The sequence below is a fragment of the Melospiza melodia genome, chromosome 3 (genome assembly GCF_035770615.1).
Source record: "Melospiza melodia melodia isolate bMelMel2 chromosome 3, bMelMel2.pri, whole genome shotgun sequence".
NCBI classification, from domain to species: Eukaryota; Metazoa; Chordata; class Aves; order Passeriformes; family Passerellidae; genus Melospiza; species Melospiza melodia.
Window position 1 is genome coordinate 92361477 of NC_086196.1, and position 17264 is coordinate 92378740.

Consider the following 17264-nt stretch of genomic DNA (forward strand, 5'->3'; position numbering starts at 1 on the left):
CAGTGCCAAGTCGGGCTGGCTTGATAATACCAAGTGGTTCCTGCAATCGGCCATCAAAATGTTCGCAGGCGAGTTTTGTTTTCCAGGGAAAAGCGCCTTTGTTTGTGCCTGGGGCCCTATGGCCTGGAGTGGACGGATGGCTAATTATAATCCACGATACACAGGATGGTTCCCAGACCCATGGTGGCACCAGTGCCAAGTTGGGCTGGTTTGATAGTAACAAGTGGTTCCTGCAATCTGCCATCCAGAAGCGGGGCAGCTTACTTTTGTTTGCCAGGGAAACGGTCCGAGGTTTGTGTCTGGGGGCCTATGGCTGGGAGTGACCGGCTGGCTCCTGAAAAGCTACGATAGGCAGGATGGTGACCAGACCCATGGTGGCACCAGTGCCAAGTTGGGCTGGCTAGATAATACCAAGTGGTTCCTGCAATCGGCCATCAAAAAGTTTGCAGGCGAGTTTTGTTTTCCAGGGAAAAGCGCCGTTGTTTGTGCCTGGGGCCCTAAGGCCTGGAGTGGACGGATGGCTAATTAGAATCCACGATACACAGGATGGTTCCCAGACCCATGGTGGCACCAGTGCCAAGTTGGGCTGGTTTGATAGTACCAAGTGGTTCCTGCAATCTGCCATCCAGAAGCGGGGCAGCTTACTTTTGTTTTCCAGGGAAACGGGCCGAGGTTTTTGTCTGGGGGCCTATGGCTGGGAGTGACCGGCTGGCTCCTGAAAAGCTACGATAGGCAGGATGGTGACCAGACCCATGACGGCACCAGTGCCAAGTTGGGCTGGTTTGATAGTACCAAGTGGCTCCTGCAATCTGCCATCAAAAAGTTGGCAGGCGAGTTTTGTTTTCCAGGGAAAAGCGCCGTTGTTTGTGTTTGGGGGCCTGTGGCTGGGAGTGGCCGGCTGGCTCCTTAGAATCCACGATACTCAGCATGGTTCCCAGATCAGAGGTGGCACCAGTGCCAAGTTGGGCTGGTTTGATAGTACCAAGTGCGTCCGGGAATCTGCCATCCAGAAGCGGGGCAGCTTACTTTTGTTTGCCAGGGAAACGGGCCGAGGTATTTGTCTGGGGGCCTATGGCTGGGAGTGACCCGCTGGCTCCTGAAAAGTTACGATAGGCAGGATGGTGACCAGACCCATGGTGGCACCAGTGCCAAGTTGGCCTGGTTTGATAGTACCAAGTGGCTCCTGCAATCTGCCATCAAGAAGTTGGCAGGCGAGTTTTGTTTTCCAGGGAAAAGCGCCGTTGTTTGTGTTTGGGGGCCTGTGGCTGGGAGTGGCCGGCTGGCTCCTTAGAATCCACGATACGCAGGATGGTTCCCAGACTTGACGTGGCACCAGTGCCAAGTCGGGCTGGTTTGATAGTACCAAGTGCGTCCTGCAATCTGCCATCCAGAAGCGGGGCAGCTTACTTTTGTTTTCCAGGGAAACGGGCCGAGGTATTTGTCTGGGGGCCTATGGCTGGGAGTGACCGGCTGGCTCCTGAAAAGCTACGATAGGCAGGATGGTGACCAGACCCATGGTGGCACCAGTGCCAGGTTGGGCTGGTTTGATAGTACCAAGTGGCTCCTGCAATCTGCCATCAAAAAGTTGTCAGGCGAGTTTTGTTTTCCAGGGAAAAGCGCCGTTGTTTGTGTTTGGGGGCCTGTGGCAGGGAGTGGCCGGCTGGCTCCTTAGAATCCACGATACGCAGGATGGTTCCCAGACCAGTGGTGGCACCAGTGCCAAGTCGGGCTGGTTTGATAGTAACAAGTGCGTCCTACTATCTGCCATCCAGAAGCGGGGCAGCTTACTTTTGTTTGCCAGGGAAACGGGCCGAGCTTTGTGTCTGGGGGCCTATGGCTGGGAGTGACCGGCTGGCTCCTGAAAAGCTACGATAGGCAGGATGGTGACCAGACCCATGGTGGCACCAGTGCCAAGTTGGGCTGGTTTGATAGTACCAAGTGGCTCCTGCAATCTGCCATCAAAAAGTTGTCAGGCGAGTTTTGTTTTCCAGGGAAAAGCGCCGTTGTTTGTGTTTGGGGGCCTGTGGCTGGGAGTGGCCGGCTGGCTAATTAGAATCCACGATACGCAGGATGGTTCCCAGACCAGAGGTGGCAAAAGTGACAAGTCGGGTCAGTTTGATGGTGCAAAGTGGCTCCTGCAATCTGCCATCCAGAAGCAGGGCTGCTTACTTTTTTTTGCCAGGGAAAGGAGCCGAGGTTTGTGTCTGGGGGCCTATGGCTGGGAGTGACCAGCTGGCTCCTGAAAAGGTACGATAGGCAGGATGGTTACCAGACCCATGGTGGCACCAGTGCCAAGTTCGGCTGATTTGATAGTACCAAGTGGCTCCTGCAATCTGCCATCAAAATGTTGGTAGGCGAGTTTTGTTTTCCAGAGAAAAGCGCCGTTGTTTGTGTTTGGGGGCCTGTGGGTGGGAGTGGCCGGATGGCTAATTAGAATCCACGATACGCAGGATGGTTCCCAGACCTAAAGTGGCACCAGTGACAAGTCGGGCCAGTTTGATGGTGCAAAGTTGCTACTGAAATCTGCCATCCAGAAACGGGGCAGCTTACTTTTGTTTGCCAGGGAAACGGGCCAAGGTTTGTGTCTGGGGGCCTATGGCTGTGCGTGACCGGCTGGCTCCTGAAAAGCTACGATAGGCAGGATGGTGACCAGACCCATGGTGGCACCAGTGCCAAGTTGGGCTGGTTTGATAGTACCAAGTGGCTCCTGCAATCTGCCATCAAAAATTTGGCAGGCGAGTTTGTTATCCAGGGAAAAGCGCCGTTGTTTGTGCCTGGGGCCCTATGGCCTGGAGTGGACGGATGGCTAATTAGAATCCACGATACACAGGATGGTTCCCAGACCCATGGTGGCACCAGTGCCAAGTTGGGCTGGTTTGATAGTACCAAGTGGTTCCTGCAATCTGCCATCCAGAAGCGGGGCAGCTTACTTTTGTTTGCCAGGGAAACGGGCCGAGGATTGTGTCTGGGGGCCTAAGCCTGGAAGTGACCGGCTGGCTCGTGAAAAGCTACGATAGGCAGGATGGTGACCAGACCCATGACGGCACCAGTGCCAAGTTGGGCTGGTTTGATAGTACCAAGTGGCTCCTGCAATCTGCCATGAAAAACTTGGCAGGCGAGTTTTGTTTTCCAGGGAAAAGCGCCGTTGTTTGTGTTTGGGGGCCTGTGGCTGGGAGTGGCCGGCTGGCTCCTTAGAATCCACGATACTCAGCATGGTTCCCAGACCAGAGGTGGCACCAGTGCCAAGTTGGGCTGGTTTGATTGTAACAAGTGCGTCCGGGAATCTGCCATCCAGAAGCGGGGCAGCTTACTTTTGTTTGCCAGGGAAACGGGCCGAGGTTTGTGTCTGGGGGCCTATGGCTGGGAGTGGCCGGCTGGCTCATGAAAAGCTACGATAGGCAGGATGGTGACCAGACCCATGGTGGCACCAGTGCCAAGTTGGGCTGGTTTGATAGTACCAAGTGGCTCCTGCAATCTGCCATCAAAAAGTCGGCAAGCGAGTTTTGATTTCCAGGGAAAAGCGTCGTTGTTTGTGTTTGGGGGCCTGTGGCTGGGAGTGGCCGGCTGGCTCCTTAGAATCCACGATACGCAGCATGGTTCCCAGACCCAAGGTGGCACCAGTGCCAAGTCGGGCTGGCTTGATAATACCAAGTGGTTCCTGCAATCGGCCATCAAAAAGTTGGCAGGCGAGTTTTGTTTTCCAGGGAAAAGCGCCGTTGTTTGTGCCTGGGGCCCTATGGCCTGGAGTGGACGGATGGCTAATTAGAATCCACGATACACAGGATGGTTCCCAGACCCATGGTGGCACCAGTGCCAAGTTGGGCTGGTTTGATAGTACCAAGTGGTTCCTGCAATCTGCCATCCAGAAGCGGGGCAGCTTACTTTTGTTTGCCAGGGAAACGGTCCGAGGTTTGTGTCTGGGGGCCTATGGCTGGGAGTGACCGGCTGGCTCCTGAAAAGCTACGATAGGCAGGATGGTGACCAGACCCATGGTGGCACCAGTGCCAAGTTGGGCTGGCTTGATAATACCAAGTGGTTCCTGATATCGGCCATCAAAAAGTTGGCAGGCGAGTTTTGTTTTCCAGGGAAAAGCGCCGTTGTTTGTGCCTGGGGCCCTATGGCCTGGAGTGGACGGATGGCTAATTAGAACCCACGAGACGCAGGATGGTTCCCAGACCTGAGGTGGCACCAGTGCCAAGTTGGGCTGGTTTGACGGTGCAAAGTGGCTCCTGCAATCTGCCATGCAGAAGCGGGGCAGCTTACTTTTGTTTGCCAGGGAAACGGGCCGAAATATTTGTCTGGGGGCCTCTGGCTGGGGGTGGCTGGCTGGCTCCTGAAAAGCTACGATAGGCAGGATGGTGACCAGACCCATGGTGGCACCAGTGCCAACTTGGGCTGGTTTGATGGTACCAAGTGGCTCCTGCAATCTGCCATCAAAAACTTGGCAGGCGAGTTTTGTTTTCCAGGGAAAAGCGCCGTTGTTTGTGTTTGGGGGCCTGTGGCAGGGAGTGGCCGGCTGGCTCCTTAGAATCCATGATACGCAGCATGGTTCCCAGACCCAAGGTGGCACCAGTGCCAAGTTGGGCTGGCTTGATAATACCAAGTGGTTCCTGCAATCGGCCATCAAAATGTTCGCAGGCGAGTTTTGTTTTCCAGGGAAAAGCGCCGTTGTTTGTGCCTGGGGCCCTATGGCCTGGAGTGGACGGATGGCTAATTAGAATCCACGATACACAGGATGGTTCCCAGACCCATGGTGGCACCAGTGCCAAGTTGGGCTGGTTTGATAGTAACAAGTGGTTCCTGCAATCTGCCATCCAGAAGCGGGGCAGCTTACTTTTGTTTGCCAGGGAAACGGTCCGAGGTTTGTGTCTGGGGGCCTATGGCTGGGAGTGACCGGCTGGCTCCTGAAAAGCTACGATAGGCAGGATGGTGACCAGACCCATGGTGGCACCAGTGCCAAGTTGGGCTGGCTAGATAATACCAAGTGGTTCCTGCAATCGGCCATCAAAAAGCTGGCAGGCGAGTTTTGTTTTCCAGGGAAAAGCGCTGTTGTTTGTGTTTGGGGGCCCTATGGCCTGGAGTGGACGGATGGCTAATTAGAATCCACGATACACAGGATGGTTCCCAGACCCATGGTGGCACCAGTGCCAAGTTGGGCTGGTTTGATAGTACCAAGTGGTTCCTGCAATCTGCCATCCAGAAGCGGGGCAGCTTACTTTTGTTTTCCAGGGAAACGGGCCGAGGTTTTGTCTGGGGGCCTATGGCTGGGAGTGACCGGCTGGCTCGTGAAAAGCTACGATAGGCAGGATGGTGACCAGACCCATGACGGCACCAGTGCCAAGTTGGGCTGGTTTGATAGTACCAAGTGGCTCCTGCAATCTGCCATCACAAACTTGGCGGGCGAGTTTTGTTTTCCAGGGAAAAGCGCCGTTGTTTGTGTTTGGGGGCCTGTGGCTGGGAGTGGCCGGCTGGCTCCTTAGAATCCACGATACTCAGCATGGTTCCCAGATCAGAGGTGGAACCTGTGCCAAGTTGGGCTGGTTTGATAGTACCAAGTGCGTCCGGGAATCTGCCATCCAGAAGCGGGGCAGCTTACTTTTGTTTGCCAGGGAAACGGGCCGTGGGTTTTGTTTGGGGGCCTATGGCTGAGAGTGACCGGCTGGCTCCTGAAAAGTTACGATAGGCAGGATGGTGACCAGACCCATGGTGGCACCAGTGCCAAGTCGGGCTGGTTTGATAGTACCAAGTTGCTCCTGCAATCTGCCATCAAAAAGTTGGCAGGCGAGTTTTGTTTTCCAGGGAAAAGCGCCGTTGTTTGTGTTTGGGGGCCTGTGGCAGGGAGTGGCCGGCTGGCTCCTTAGAATCCACGATACGCAGGATGGTTCCCAGACTTGACGTGGCACCAGTGCCAAGTCGGGCTGGTTTGATAGTACCAAGTGCGTCCTGCAATCTGCCATCCAGAAGCGGGGCAGCTTACTTTTGTTTTCCAGGGAAACGGGCCGAGGTATTTGTCTGGGGGCCTATGGCTGGGAGTGACCGGCTGGCTCCTGAAAAGCTACGATAGGCAGGATGGTGACCAGACCCATGGTGGCACCAGTGCCAAGTTGGGCTGGTTTGATAGTACCAAGTGGCTCCTGCAATCTGCCATCAAAAACTTGGCAGGCGAGTTTTGTTTTCCAGGGAAAAGCGCCGTCGTTTGTGTTTGGGTGCCTGTGGCTGGGAGTGGCCAGCTGGCTAATTAGAATCCACGATACGCAGGATGGTTCCCAGACCAGTGGTGGCACCAGTGCCAAGTCGGGGTGGTTTGATAGTACCAAGTGGCTCCTGCAATCTGCCATCCAGAAGCGGGGCAGCTTACTTTTGTTTGCCAGGGAAACGGGCCGAGGTTTGTGTCTCGGGGCCTATGGCTGGGAGTGACCGGCTGGCTCCTGAAAAGCTACGATAGGCAGGATGGTGACCAGACCCATGGTGGCACCAGTGCCAAGTTGGGCTGGTTTGATAGTACCAAGTGGCTCCTGCAATCTGCCATCAAAAATTTGGCAGGCGAGTTTGTTATCCAGGGAAAAGCGCCGTTGTTTGTGCCTGGGGCCCTATGGCCTGGAGTGGACGGATGGCTAATTAGAATCCACGATACACAGGATGGTTCCCAGACCCATGGTGGCACCAGTGCCAACTTGGGCTGGTTTGATAGTACCAAGTGGTTCCTGCAATCTGCCATCCAGAAGCGGGGCAGCTTACTTTTGTTTGCCAGGGAAACGGTCCGAGGATTGTGTCTGGGGGCCTAAGCCCGGAAGTGACCGGCTGGCTCGTGAAAAGCTACGATAGGCAGGATGGTGACCAGACCCATGACGGCACCAGTGCCAAGTTGGGCTGGTTTGATAGTACCAAGTGGCTCCTGCAATCTGCCATCAAAAACTTGGCAGGCGAGTTTTGTTTTCCAGGGAAAAGCGCCGTTGTTTGTGTTTGGGGGCCTGTGGCTGGGAGTGGCCGGCTGGCTCCTTAGAATCCACGATACGCAGGATGGTTCCCAGACCAGAGGTGGCACCAGTGCCAAGTTGGGCTGGTTTGATTGTAACAAGTGCGTCCGGGAATCTGCCATCCAGAAGCGGGGCAGCTTACTTTTGTTTGCCAGGGAAACGGGCCGAGGTTTGTGTCTGGGGGCCTATGGCTGGGAGTGGCCGGCTGGCTCATGAAAAGCTACGATAGGCAGGATGGTGACCAGACCCATGGTGGCACCAGTGCCAAGTTGGGCTGGTTTGATAGTACCAAGTGGCTCCTGCAATCTGCCATCAAAAAGTCGGCAAGCGAGTGTTGATTTCCAGGGAAAAGCGTCGTTGTTTGTGTTTGGGGGCCTGTGGCTGGGAGTGGCCGGCTGGCTCCTTAGAATCCACGATACGCAGCATGGTTCCCAGACCCAAGGTGGCACCAGTGCCAAGTCGGGCTGGCTTGATAATACCAAGTGGTTCCTGCAATCGGCCATCAAAATGTTCGCAGGCGAGTTTTGTTTTCCAGGGAAAAGCGCCGTTGTTTGTGCCTGGGGCCCTATGGCCTGGAGTGGACGGATGGCTAATTAGAATCCACGATACACAGGATGGTTCCCAGACCCATGGTGGCACCAGTGCCAAGTTGGGCTGGTTTGATAGTACCAAGTGGTTCCTGCAATCTGCCATCCAGAAGCGGGGCAGCTTACTTTTGTTTGCCAGGGAAACGGTCCGAGGTTTGTGTCTGGGGGCCTATGGCTGGGAGTGACCGGCTGGCTCCTGAAAAGCTACGATAGGCAGGATGGTGACCAGACCCATGGTGGCACCAGTGCCAAGTTGGGCTGGCTTGATAATACCAAGTGGTTCCTGCAATCGGCCATCAAAATGTTGGCAGGCGAGTTTTGTTTTCCAGGGAAAAGCGCCGTTGTTTGTGCCTGGGGCCCTATGGCCTGGAGTGGACGGATGGCTAATTAGAACCCACGAGACGCAGGATGGTTCCCAGACCTGAGGTGGCACCAGTGCCAAGTTGGGCTGGTTTGACGGTGCAAAGTGGCTCCTGCAATCTGCCATGCAGAAGCGGGGCAGCTTACTTTTGTTTGCCAGGGAAACGGGCCGAAATATTTGTCTGGGGGCCTCTGGCTGGGGGTGGCTGGCTGGCTCCTGAAAAGCTACGATAGGCAGGATGGTGACCAGACCCATGGTGGCACCAGTGCCAAGTTGGGCTGGTTTGATAGTACCAAGTGGCTCCTGCAATCTGCCATCAAAAAGTTGTCAGGCGAGTTTTGTTTTCCAGGGAAAAGCGCCGTTGTTTGTGTTTGGGGGCCTGTGGCAGGGAGTGGCCGGCTGGCTCCTTAGAATCCACGATACGCAGCATGGTTCCCAGACCCAAGGTGGCACCAGTGCCAAGTCGGGCTGGCTTGATAATACCAAGTGGTTCCTGCAATCGGCCATCAAAAAGTTGGCAGGCGAGTTTTGTTTTCCAGGGAAAAGCGCCGTTGTTTGTGCCTGGGGCCCTATGGCCTGGAGTGGACGGATGGCTAATTAGAATCCACGATACAAAGGATGGTTCCCAGACCCATGGTGGCACCAGTGCCAAGTTGGGCTGGTTTGATAGTAACAAGTGGTTCCTGCAATCTGCCATCCAGAAGCGGGGCAGCTTACTTTTGTTTGCCAGGGAAACGGGCCGAGGTTTTTGTCTGGGGGCCTATGGCTGGGAGTGACCGGCTGGCTCGTGAAAAGCTACGATAGGCAGGATGGTGACCAGACCCATGACGGCACCAGTGCCAAGTTGGGCTGGTTTGATAGTACCAAGTGGCTCCTGCAATCTGCCATCACAAACTTGGCGGGCGAGTTTTGTTTTCCAGGGAAAAGCGCCGTTGTTTGTGTTTGGGGGCCTGTGGCTGGGAGTGGCCGGCTGGCTCCTTAGAATCCACGATACTCAGCATGGTTCCCAGATCAGAGGTGGAACCTGTGCCAAGTTGGGCTGGTTTGATAGCACCAAGTGCGTCCGGGAATCTGCCATCCAGAAGCGGGGCAGCTTACTTTTGTTTGCCAGGGAAACGGGCCGTGGGTTTTGTTTGGGGGCCTATGGCTGAGAGTGACCGGCTGGCTCCTGAAAAGTTACGATAGGCAGGATGGTGACCAGACCCATGGTGGCACCAGTGCCAAGTTGGGCTGGTTTGATAGTACCAAGTTGCTCCTGCAATCTGCCATCAAAAAGTTGGCAGGCGAGTTTTGTTTTCCAGGGAAAAGCGCCGTTGTTTGTGTTTGGGGGCCTGTGGCTGGGAGTGGCCGGCTGGCTCCTTAGAATCCACGATACGCAGGATGGTTCCCAGACTTGACGTGGCACCAGTGCCAAGTCGGGCTGGTTTGATAGTACCAAGTGCGTCCTGCAATCTGCCATCCAGAAGCGGGGCAGCTTACTTTTGTTTGCCAGGGAAACGGGCAGAGCTTTGTGTCTGGGGGCATATGGCTGAGAGTGGCCGTCTGGCCCCTGAAAATCCACGATAGGCAGGATGGTTCCCAGACCAGAGGTGGCACCAGTGCCAAGTCGGGCTGGTTTGATAGTACCAAGTGGCTCCTGCAATCTGCCATCAAAAAGTTGTCAGGCGAGTTTTGTTTTCCAGGGAAAAGCGCCGTCGTTTGTGTTTGGGTGCCTGTGGCTGGGAGTGGCCGGCTGGCTAATTAGAATCCACGATACGCAGGATGGTTCCCAGACCAGTGGTGGCACCAGTGCCAAGTCGGGCTGGTTTGATAGTACCAAGTGGCTCCTGCAATCAGCCATCCAGAAGCGGGGCAGCTTACTTTTGTTTGCCAGGGAAACGGGCCGAGCTTTGTGTCTGGGGGCCTATGGCTGGGAGTGACCGGCTGGCTCCTGAAAAGCTACGATAGGCAGGATGGTGACCAGACCCATGGTGGCACCAGTGCCAAGTTGGGCTGGTTTGATAGTACCAAGTGGCTCCTGCAATCTGCCATCAAAAAGTTGTCAGGCGAGTTTTGTTTTCCAGGGAAAAGCGCCGTTGTTTGTGTTTGGGGGCCTGTGGCTAGGAGTGGCCGACTGGCTAATTAGAACCCACGATACGCAGGATGGTTCCCAGACCAGAGGTGGCAACAGTGACAAGTCGGGCCAGTTTGATGGTGCAAAGTGGCTCCTGCAATCTGCCATCCAGAAGCAGGGCTGCTTACTTTTGTTTGCCAGGGAAAGGAGCCGAGGTTTTTGTCTGGGGGCCTATGGCTGGGAGTGACCAGCTGGCTCCTGAAAAGGTACGATAGGCAGGATGGTTACCAGACCCATGGTGGCACCAGTGCCAAGTTGGGCTGATTTGATAGTACCAAGTGGCTCCTGCAATCTGCCATCAAAATGTTGGTAGGTGAGTTTTGTTTTCCAGGGAAAAGCGCCGTTGTTTGTGTTTGGGGGCCTGTGGGTGGGAGTGGCCGGATGGCTAATTAGAATCCACGATACGCAGGATGGTTCCCAGACCTAAAGTGGCACCAGTGACAAGTCGGGCCAGTTTGATGGTGCAAAGTTGCTACTGAAATCTGCCATCCAGAAACGGGGCAGCTTACTTTTGTTTGCCAGGGAAACGGGCCAAGGTTTGTGTCTGGGGGCCTATGGCTGTGAGTGACCCGCTAGGTCCTTAAAAGATACGAGAGGCATGATGGTGACCAGACCCATGGTGGCACCAGTGCCAAGTTGGGCTGGTTTGATAGTACCAAGTGGCTCCTGCAATCTGCCATCAAAAAGTCGGCAAGCGAGTGTTGATTTCCAGGGAAAAGCGCCGTTGTTTGTGCCTGGGGCCCTATGGCCTGGAGTGGACGGATGGCTAATTAGAATCCACGATACACAGGATGGTTCCCAGACCTGAGGTGGCACCAGTGCCAAGTCGGGCTGGTTTGATAGTACCAAGTGCGTCCTGCAATCTGCCATCCAGAAGCGGGGTAGCTTACTTTTGTTTGCCAGGGAAACGGGCCGAGGTTTGTGTCTCGGGGCCTATGGCTGGGAGTGACCGGCTGGCTCCTGAAAAGCTACGATAGGCAGGATGGTGACCAGACCCATGGTGGCACCAGTGCCAAGTTGGGCTGGTTTGATAGTACCAAGTGGCTCCTGCAATCTGCCATCAAAAAGTTGGCAGGTGAGTTTTGTTTTCCAGGGAAAAGCGCCGTTGTTTGTGTTTGGGGGCCTGTGGTTGGGAGTGGCCAGCTGGCTCCTTAGAATCCACGATACGCAGGATGGTTCCCAGACCAGAGGTCGCAGCAGTGCCAAGTCGGGCTGGTTTGATGGTGCAAAGTGGCTCCTGCAATCTGCCATCCAGAAGCGGGGTAGCTTACTTTTGTTTGCCAGGGAAACGGGCCGAGGTTTGTGACTGGGGGCCTATGGCTGGGAGTGACGGGCTGGCGCCTGAAAAGCGACGATAGGCAGGATGGTGACCAGACCCATGGTGGCACCAGTGCCAAGTTGGGCTGGTTTGATAGTACCAAGTGGCTCCTGCAATCTGCCATCAAAAACTTGGCAGGCCAGTTTTGTTTTCCAGGGAAAAGCGCCGTTGTTTCTGTTTGGGGGCCTGTGGCTGGGAGTGGCCGGCTGCCTCCTTTGAACCCAGGATACGCAGGATGGTTCCCAGAGCCAAGGTTACGCCAGTGCCAAGTTCGGCTGGTTTGATAGTACCAAGTGGATCCTGCAAACTGCCATCCAGAAGCGGGACAGCTTAATTTTGTTTCCCAGGGAAACGGGCCGAGGTATTTGTCTGGGGGCCTATGGCTGGGCGTGACTGGCTGGCTACTGAAAAGCTACGATAGGCAGGATGGTTACCAGTCTCATGGTGGCCCCACTGCCAAGTCGGGCTGGTTTGATAATACTAAATAACTCCTGAAATCTGCCATCCAGACGCGGGGCAGCGGATTTCTGTTTGCTGGAGAAAAGTTCCGTGGTTTTTTTTTGGGGGTATATGGCTGGACGTGGCCGGCTGGCTCCTTAAAAATCTCGATACGCAGGATTGTTCCCTGACCCAAGGTGGCATGAGTGCCAAGTCGGGCTGTTTTCGTAGTACCAAGTGCGTCCTGCAATTTGCCATCCAGAAGAGGGGCAGTTGAGTTTTGTTTGCCAGAGAAAAGGACCGTGGTATATGTTTGGGGGCATATGGCTGAGAATGGCCGGCTGGCCCCTGAAAATCCACGATAGGCAGGATGGTTCCCAGAACCAAGGTGGCACCAGTGCCATGTTGGCCTGGTTTGATAGTACCATGTGGCTCCTGCAATCTGCCATCCAGAAGCGGGGCTGCTTACTTTTGCTTGCCAGGGAAACGGGCCGAGATATTTGTCTGGGGGCCTATGGCTGGGAGTGACCGGCTGGCTCCTGAAAAGCTACGATAGGCAGGATGGTGACCAGACCCATGGTGGCACCAGTGCCAAGTTGGGCTGGTTTGATAGTACCAAGTGGCTCCTGCAATCTGCCATCAAAAACTTGGCAGGCCAGTTTTGTTTTCCAGGGAAAAGCGCCGTTGTTTCTGTTTGGGGGCCTGTGGCTGGGAGTGGCCGGCTGCCTCCTTTGAACCCAGGATACGCAGGATGGTTCCCAGAGCCAAGGTTACGCCAGTGCCAAGTTCGGCTGGTTTGATAGTACCAAGTGGATCCTGCAAACTGCCATCCAGAAGCGGGACAGCTTAATTTTGTTTCCCAGGGAAACGGGCCGAGGTATTTGTCTGGGGGCCTATGGCTGGGCGTGACTGGCTGGCTACTGAAAAGCTACGATAGGCAGGATGGTTACCAGGCTCATGGTGGCCCCACTGCCAAGTCGGGCTGGTTTGATAATACTAAATAACTCCTGAAATCTGCCATCCAGACGCGGGGCAGCGGATTTCTGTTTGCTGGAGAAAAGTTCCGTGGTTTTTTTTGGGGGTATATGGCTGGACGTGGCCGGCTGGCTCCTTAAAAATCTCGATACGCAGGATTGTTCCCTGACCCAAGGTGGCATGAGTGCCAAGTCGGGCTGTTTTCGTAGTACCAAGTGCGTCCTGCAATTTGCCATCCAGAAGAGGGGCAGTTGAGTTTTGTTTGCCAGAGAAAAGGACCGTGGTATATGTTTGGGGGCATATGGCTGAGAGTGGCCGGCTGGCCCCTGAAAATCCACGATAGGCAGGATGGTTCCCAGAACCAAGGTGGCACCAGTGCCATGTTGGCCTGGTTTGATAGTACCATGTGGCTCCTGCAATCTGCCATCCAGAAGCGGGGCTGCTTACTTTTGCTTGCCAGGGAAACGGGCCGAGATATTTGTCTGGGGGCCTATGGCTGGGAGTGACCGGCTGGCTCCTGAAAAGCTACGATAGGCAGGATGGTGACCAGACCCATGGTGGCACCAGTGCCAAGTTGGGCTGGTTTGATAGTACCAAGTGGCTCCTGCAATCTGCCATCCAAAAGTTGTCAGGCGAGTTTTGTTTTCCAGGGAAAAGCGCCGTTGTTCTTGTTTAGAGGCCTGTGGCTGGGAGTGGCCGGCTGCCTCCTTTGAACCCAGGATACGCAGGATGGTTCCCAGAGCCAAGGTGGCACCAGTGCCAAGTTGGGCTGGTTTGATAGTACCAAGTGGCTCCTGCAATCTGCCATCCAGAAGCGGGACAGCTTACTTTTGTTTCCCAGGGAAACGGGCCGAGGTATTTGTCTGGGGGCCTATGGCTGGGAGTGACCGGCTGGCTACTGAAAAGCTACGATAGGCAGGATGGTTACCAGACTCATGGTGGCACCAGTGCCAAGTCGGGCTGGTTTGATAATACTAAATAGCTCCTGAAATCTGCCATTCAGACGCGGGGCAGCGGATTTTTGTTTGCTGGAGAAAAGTTCCGTGGTTTTTTTTTGGGGGTATATGGCTGGACGTGGCCGGCTGGCTCCATAAAAAGATCGATACGCAGGATTGTTCCCTGACCCAAGGTGGCATCAGTGCCAAGTCGGGCTGTCTTCGTAGTACCAAGTGCGTCCTGCAATTTGCCATCCAGAAGAGGGGCAGTTGAGTTTTGTTTGTCAGAGAAAAGGGCCGTGGTATGTGTTTGGATCCATATGGCTGAGATTGGCCGGCTGGCCCCTGAAAATCCACGATAGGCAGGATGGTTCCCAGAGCCAAGGTGGCACCAGTGCCATGTTTGCCTGGTCTGATAGTACCATGTGCCTCCTGCAATCTGCCATCAAAATGTTGGCAGGCGAGTTTTGTTTTCCAGGGAAAAGCGCCGTATTTTGTGTTTGGGCGCCTGTGGCTCAGAGTGGCCGGGTGGCTGCTTAGAATCCACGATACGCAGGATGGTTCCCAGACCCAAGGTGGCACCAGTGCCAAGTCGGGCTGGTTTGACACTACCAAGTGGCTCCTGCAATCTGCCATCCAGAATCGGGGCAGCTTAATTTTGTTTGCCAGGGAAACGGTCCGAGGTTTGTGTCTGGGGGCCTATGGCTGGGAGTGACCGGCTGGCTCCTGAAATGCTACAATAGGCAGGATGGTTCCCAGACCCATAGTGGCACCAGTACCAAGTTGGGATGATTTGATAGTACCAAGTGGCTCCTGCAATCTGCCATCAAAAAGCTGGCAGGCGAGTTTTGTTTTCCAGGGAAAAGCGCCGTTGTTTGTGTTTGGGGGCCTGTGGCTGGGAGTGGCCGGCTGGCTCCTTAGAATCCACGATATGCAGGATTGTTCCCAGACCCAAGGTGGCACCAGTGCCAAGTCGGGCTGGTTTGATGGTGCAAAGTGGCTCCTGCAATCTGCCATCCAGACGCGGGGCAGCGGATTTTTGTTTCCATGAGAAATGGTCCGTGGTTTGTTTTTGGGGGTATATGGCTCAGCGTGGCCGGCTGGCTCCTTAAAAAGCTCGATATGCAGGATGGTTCCCTGACACAAGGTGGCACCAGTGCCACGTCGGGCGGTTTTCGTAGTACAAAGTGCGTCCTAAAATTTGCCATCCAGAAGAGGGGCAGTTGAGTTTTGTTTGCCTGTGAAACGGGCCGTTGTTTTTGATTGGGGTCTGTGGCCGAGAGTGTTCGGCTGGCTCCTGACAACCCACAATACGCAGGATGGTTCCCACACCCAAGGTGGCACCAGTGCCAAGTCGGGCTGGTTTGATAGTACCAAGTGGCTCCTGCAATCTGCCATCCAGAAGCGGTGCAGTTGAGTTTTGTTTGCCAGAGAAAAGGGCCGTGGGTTGTGTTTGGGGGCATATGGCTTGGAGTGGCCGGCTGTCTCATTAAAAAGATCGATACGCAGGATGGTTCCGAGACCCAAGGTGGCACCAGTGCCAAGTCGGGCTGTTTTTATAGTACCAAGTGCGTCCTGCAATTTGCCATCCAGAAGAGGGGCAGTGGAGTTTTGTTTGCCAGAGAATAGCGCCGTTGTTTGTGTTTGGGGGCTTGTGGCTGGGAGTGGCCGACTGGCGCCTTAGAATCTGTGTTACGCAGCATGGTTCCCAGACCAGAGGTGGCACCAGTTCCAAGTCGGGCTGGTTTGATAGTACCAAGGGGCTCCTGCAATCTGCCATCCAGAAGCGGGGCAGCTTACTTTTGTTTGCCAGGGAAACGGGCCGAGGTTTGTGACTGGGGACCTATGGCTGGGAGTGACCGGCTGGCTCCTGAAAAGCTACGATAGGCAGGATGGTGACCAGACCCATGGTGGCACCAGTGCCAAGTTGGGCTGGTTTGATAGTACCAAGTGGCTCCTGCAATCTGCCATCAAAAAGTTGGCAGGCGAGTTTTGTTTTCCAGGGAAAAGCGCCGTTGTTTGTGTTTGAGGGCCTGTGGCTGGGAGTGGCCGGCTGGCTCCTTAGAATCCACGATACGCAGGATGGTTCCCAGACCAGAGGTGGCACCTTTGCCAAGTTGGGCTGGTTTGATAGTACCAAGTGCGTCCTGCAATCTGCCATCCAGAAGCGGGGCAGCTTACTTTTGTTTGCCAGGGAAACGGGCCGAGGTTTGTGTCTGGGGGCCTATGGCTGGGAGTGACCTGCTAGGTCCTGAAAAGCTGCGATAGGCAGGATGGTGACCAGACCCATGGTGGCACCAGTGCCAAGTTGGGCTGGTTTGATAGTACCAAGTGGCTCCTGCAATCTGCCATCCAGAAGCGGGGTAGCTTACTTTTGTTTGCCAGGGAAACGGGCAGAGCTTTGTGTCTGGGGGCATATGGCTGAGAGTGGCCGTCTGGCCCCTGAAAATCCACGATAGGCAGGATGGTTCCCAGACCAGAGGTGGCACCAGTGCCATGTCGGGCTGGTTTGATAGTACTAAATAGCACCTGCAATCTGCCATCAAAAAGTTGGCAGGCCAGTTTTGTTTTCCAGGGAAAAGCACCGTTGTTTGTGTTTGGGGGACTGTGGCTGGGAGTGGCCGGCTGGCTCCTTAGAACACACGATACGCAGGATGGTTCCCAGACCCAAGGTGGCACCAGTGCCACGTCGGGCTGGTTTGATGGTGAAAAGTGGCTCCTGCAATCTGCCATCCTGAAGCGGGGTAGCTTACTTTTGTGTGCCAGGGAAACGGGCCGAGGTTTATGACTGGGGGCCTAGGGCTAGGAGTGACAGGCTGGCTCCTGAAAAGCTACAATAGGCAGGATGGTTCCCAGACCCAAGGTGGCACCAGTGCCAAGTTGGGCTGGTTTGATGGTACCAAGTGGCTCCTGCAATCTGCCATCAAAAAGTTGGCAGGCCAGTTTTGTTTTCCAGGGAAAAGCGCCGTTGTTTGTGTTTGGGGGACTGTGGCTGGGAGTGGCCAGGTGGCTCCTTAGAACACAAGATACGCAGGATGTTTCCCAGACCCAAGGTGGCACCAGTGCCAAGTTGGGCTGGTTTGATAGTCCCAAGTGTCTCCTGCAATCTGCCATCCAGAAGCGGGGCAGCTTCCTTTTGTTTGCCAGAGAAATAGGCCTAGGTTTTTGTTTGGGGGCCTGTGGCTAGGAGTGGCCGGCTGGCTCCTAAGAATCCACGATACGCAGGATGTTTACCAGACCCATGGTGGCACCAGTGCCAAGTTGGGCTGGTTTGATAGTACCATTGGCTCCTGCAAACTCCATCAAAAAGTTGGCAGGCGTGTTTTGTTTTCCAGGGAACAGCGCCGTTGATTTTGTTTGGGGGCCTGTGGCTGGGAGTGACCGGCTGGCTCCTGAAAAGCTACGATAGGCAGGATGGTGACCAGACCCATGGTGGCACCAGTGCCAAGTTGGGCTGGCTAGATAATACCAAGTGGTTCCTGCAATCGGCCATCAAAAAGTTGGCAGGCGAGTTTTGTTTTCCAAGGAAAAGCGCTGTTGTTTGTGCCTGGGGCCCTATG